The sequence below is a fragment of the Humulus lupulus genome, chromosome 2 (genome assembly GCF_963169125.1).
Source record: "Humulus lupulus chromosome 2, drHumLupu1.1, whole genome shotgun sequence".
NCBI classification, from domain to species: Eukaryota; Viridiplantae; Streptophyta; class Magnoliopsida; order Rosales; family Cannabaceae; genus Humulus; species Humulus lupulus.
Window position 1 is genome coordinate 184094191 of NC_084794.1, and position 5291 is coordinate 184099481.

The following is a 5291-nucleotide window of genomic DNA, read 5'->3' on the forward strand; positions in this document are numbered from 1 at the left end:
CTTTCCCTCGACGAGATACTCAAGGATGGGAGTCATCCAGGTCGGCCTAGCGTCAATCATCTCGACCTCCGCCCTGGCTTCCTCGATACTTGGTTTCTCCAAGAATTCTACTGGCACTAGCCCCAAGGTCTCCGTCTCCCCAGAGGTGGTGAGCTTGGCGAGAGCGTCTGCGTTAGCGTTCTGCTCCCGAGGTATCTGCTCGATCGAGCCCCGCTCGAACGCGGACAGCTCAACCTTTACCCTTGCTAGATAGGAAGCCATCTTGGGCCCTCGTGCTTGGTATTCACCCAGAACCTGGTTTACCACGAGTTGGGAGTCACTGAAGCACTGGACGGAGCACGCCTTCAGCTCCTGAGCTATCCTTAGCCCGGTCAGCAAAGCTTCGTATTCGGCCTCGTTGTTGGAGGCCTTGAACCCGAACCTCAGAGCCGAGTGGAACCTATGTCCTTCAAGGGATATCAAAATGATCCCAGCTCCGGAGCCGTTCTCGTTAGACGAACCATCCACGAATATCCTCCTCGATGCCTGGGCCGAGGCGACCTAGGGTGAGGCTTTTGCAGGATCCTCCTGGAATCCTGTGCACTCGGCTAAAAAATAGGCCAGGGCCTGACTCTTTATAGCAGTTCGCGGAGTGTACAGAATCTCGAACTGGCTGAGCTCGATTGCCCACTTTAACAAACTTCCCGATGCTTCAGGTTTTTGCAAAACCTGCCTTAAAGGCTGATCGGTCATGACGTGTATCGAGTGGGACTGGAAATATGGCCTGAGCTTTCGCGAGGCCATGATAAGGCAGAACGCCAATTTTTCCATCAACGGTTACCGGGATTCAGCTCCGAGAAGTCTCTTGCTTATGTAGTAGACTGGCTTCTGAATCCGGTCTTCTTCTCAGACCAATATGGCACTGGCTGCATCCTCCGTGACAGCCAAGTAGAGAAAAAGAGGTTCTCCTGCTTTTGGTTTGGATAGTACGGGTGGCTCGGCCAGATGTGCTTTCAGGTCGAGGAAAGTGCTTTCGCACTCTTCTGTCCACTCGAACTTCTTATTTCCTCGGAGCAGGTTGTAGAATGGCAAACACTTATCGGTGGACTTGGAAATAAACTGATTAAGGGCTGCCACTCTTCCTGTCAGGCCTTGGACATCTTTTCGCGACCTGGGCGAGGGAAGCTCGAGCAGTGATCTGATCTTGTTGGGGTTTGCCTCGATTCCCCGGGTATTGACGATGAAACCCAGGAATTTTCCCGATGCGACTCCAAAAGTGCACTTCTGTGGGTTTAGCCTCATGCCATACTCCCGTAGTATATTGAAGCATTCCTCCAGGTCGGAAACATGGTTATCGGCAGTCTTTGACTTGACTAGCATGTCATCGACGTACACTTCCATGTTTTTTTCGATCTGGCCTGCGAACATTCTATTCACCAACCTTTGATACGTAGCTCCGGCGTTCTTCAGCCCGAAGGGCATGACCTTGTAACAATAAACGTTAGTCGGGGTCATGAAACTGGTGTGCTCCTGATCCGCCGGATTCATGGCGATCTGATTGTAGCCCGAGTACGCGTCCATAAAGGACATGAGCTCGTGCCCCGCCGTGGCATCCACCAACTAGTCAATCCTTGGCAGTGGAAAACAATCCTTGGGGCAGGCTTTATTCAAGTCGGAGAAGTCTATGCAGGTCCGCCACTTTCCGTTGGGTTTCGGGACCAGCACGGGGTTGGCGACCCATATTGGAAACTTGGCTTCACGGATAAAGCCACATTTTTTTAGTCGGGCTACCTCTTCCTCCAAGGCTTCAGCCCGGGTTGTTCCTAGGCGTCTCTGCTTCTGGGTCTTCGCAGGAACGCTTTTATCCAGATGAAGTGTGTGCATGATGACACTCGGGTTGATTCCCACCATGTCCTCGTATGACCACGCAAACACATCCATGTTATCCCGCAAAAATCTGACCAGCTCCGACCTCCTCTCGCTGCAGAGGTTTTTTCCGAGCCTGACCATCCGTGATGGATTCTGCAGATCAATGTTTACTTCCTCGAGCTCCTCAATAGCTTGGAGCTCGAATCTGTCCTCGCCTATTCGGGGGTCAATATCCTCACTTAAGACGATATTATCCCCTTTGGCGCTTTGAGGTTTTTCAATCTCAGGACCAACCAAGGGGTCCCGAGATTCCTCTTCACCACTTTGGATGGCCATTGCCAGCTGCCCGGGTTTAGATTTTCCCTTCATGGAAATTCTGTAGCATTCCCTGGCAGCGAGCTGATTTCCATGGACAGTACAAATTCCCATGGAAGTAGGGAATTTCATCGCGAGGTGGAGAATGGAAGTGACGGCCTCAAAGGCTATGAGCGTAGGTCGTCCCAAAATTGCGTTGTATGCAGCGGAGCAGTTGATGACCACGAACTCGAGGAGTTTCGAGACTGTTTGAGGTCCTTCTCCCAGGGTGATCACCAGCTCGATCGTCCCTATGGCCGCCGATCCTTCTCCCGAAAAACCATACAACATCATGGAGGTCGCCTTAAGCTCAGCAACAGTCAAACCCATCTTTTCTAACGTGGAACGGAATAGGAGGTTCACCGAGCTCCCATTGTCGACCAGCACCCTCCTAACCCTCCGATTAGCGAGCTGAACTGCTACGACCAGAGGGTCATTGTTCTGAAACTGGACATGGCCCGCATCATCTTCTGTAAAAATGATTGGTTGCTTCTCCAATCGCTGTTGCTTTGGCAGACGCTGCTCCGGGATGAACTCTTCTCCATTGTGCGCTTTAAGCTCGTTCACGTACCTCTTTTGGGCACCCCTGTTCGTGCCAGCCACATGTGGACCTCCAGAAATGGTGGATATCTCCCCTCCAACCACGGGAGGAGGGACGTCCTGATCTATCCGAGACCCGGGCTGACTGGCCGAGACTTCTGGATCGGGTCGACTTGCTGGAACCTTGTTCCGCGCGTACTGAGCCAAAGGGCCGGCTCGGATGAGAGTCTCGATCTCATCTTTTAAATGCCTACAATCGTCGGTGTTGTGGCCAACATCGTTGTGAAAGCGGCAAAACTTGGAGGTATCTCTCTTCCCCTTTTGGTGCTTCAACGGCTCAGGGCCTCTTCCAGGGGAGGCGAGTAGAATTAGCTAGGAAAATATTCTCCCTAGACTGGGTGAGCTCTGTATAAGTAGCGTAGATGGGCTTAAACTTGTCTATGGACTTATTCTTCTTTTGGGCATGCTGGCTGCCTTCACCATTCCCCTTTCTTTTGCCACCACCGAGCTGGTTGTTCTGTGTGACATTTTGGGTCGCTGCCACGACCTCCGTCCCCACTCCAGCGGGCTGGTCAGGGACCTAGCTGGTTCCGGCAGCTGAGGCTTCGGCTTCCTCCAGGTTGATCCATTCCTGGGCCCTGTTAAGGAATTCGTTAACCGAGCTGACTCCTTTTCTTTGTATGTCTTTCCAGAGATCCCCTCCGATGAGGATTCCAGTTCTCATGGCCATGAGTTTGGAGCTTTCATCCGTGTCTCTGGCCCGAGCAGCTATCATCGCAAATCTGCTCAGGTAGGCCTTCAGAGTTTCGCCGGGCTGCTGCCTCACGTTAGCCAAAGAGTCGGCCTGAACGCGGGCAGCCTGGGAGGCTCGGAATGCCCTTTTGAAATCAGCCGAGAAAGTTTTCCAGGAGCTGATTGACTGTCTTTTTCCTTGCTTGAACCACTACCTGGCTGGTCCAGTCAGTGTGGAAGGGAATATCAAGCATCTCAGCTCGGGGCCGATGTTGTGAGCCATCATCAGGGTGTTAAACATCCCTAGGTGATCCGACGGGTCTCCGTCTCCATTGAACTTAGACAAGTGCGGCATACGGAAACCAGGTGGGTAAGCCGTTGCTGCTATGCTGGGGGCGAAGAGCTCCATCTCGTCCCCTGAATCATATTCATATTTTTCTTTTTCTGACAGGAGCTTCCTCATCAGCTCCTCCATCTGGGCCAGGCGCTCGAGGGTTTGGTCCTGATGTCCTTGGTTATTCCGGGGCTGTTCAACAGCTCCGGATCCAATGTACATATTTGGTGGGTTATTGCCCCTCCTATCTTGAGATAGGTTATTTGGGGCATTCCCACCGTTACGTACTTCGGACAGGGCCCCCCTTGAGCGAGCATGGCTATCTCCTCCTGCTGGCTCCCCTCTGTGAGAGTTAAGGCGATCTCATAGGTCGCCCCCCTGGGTGGCTTGTGGACTTTGTGCCGAACTCAAACGCTAACGCAGGTCCCCGCCAAAAAGATCACTCTGACGACTACCGTTCCAGTAGCTCCTGCTGGAGAGGCTCGGAGCTTGCCTTTGGTGCTGAGGATCTGGAGTTTCCCTTGGCGCCCTGCTACGTCGGGACGGTCCGGCTGATGGCGGGTTTCGCCTACTACTTCCATAAGCCGGGATATCTTGGACGGGCTGAGGAGGAGATGGATATCTGATTGGAGACGGAGGATGCCTGACCAGAGAGGCGATCCTAGTTCCGTCAGGTCGGATCAAGTTCGGTGGGGGCCTTTCGGCCCGGCCAACCTGCTCGTCCCGCGCCTGGCGATCTGGTCGAGGCGCAGGACGGCTATTGGGGACGGGCTGACACTGGGAGCCCTCCCCGGACCTCCTTCTGGAACTTCTTCGAGCTGCCCTGGGCACACTTGAGGCTGTTTGGGAGCTAGGAGTCGAAGTTCTGACCGAACGGCTGTTACTGCTGTTGTTCGGCTCTAGGCATTCCTCTGAAGTCTGCCTCTCGATGGTGTGATGAAGGAGTGGAGTTGGCTGTCGGAAGTCTGTCCGAGCGGCTATACCTGGACCGATTACCCCGGCGAGACTTAGGAGCCTCGCCTTGCCTCTCTCCGACGTTAGCGTCGGTTGTGAGAGGGGGTAGTCGGGCCAGCACATCCTTGATCTGCTGGTTAGCTATTGCTAGCTGGCTCCTCAGCTAAGCATTTTCCATCTCCACTGCCATGTAATAACATGGGTTCGGATTAGGTGGCCAGGGCGCCGAACTTCCAGTGTCGTCTTGGCCCGTCGGCTGCTTGCCGAGCCGCTGTTGGACTTCAGGAATTTGTTCACCAGGGATGGCAGTATGATGAGCCTCCTGCCCATCATGCTGTTCCGTCTCGTTGCCATGCCTGGATCGAGTGGTCACCATAGTTGGATGTTTGTGACAGCACTAATCGAACTTTCTCTCAATGAAAGCACCAAACTGTTGACGCGGTTCTTCGCCAACAGGTAATTAAGAAAAAAGAGAAAGGGATTAGTGCCTAGGTTTAACCGAAATAGATAAATGATCTTAGAAATGAAA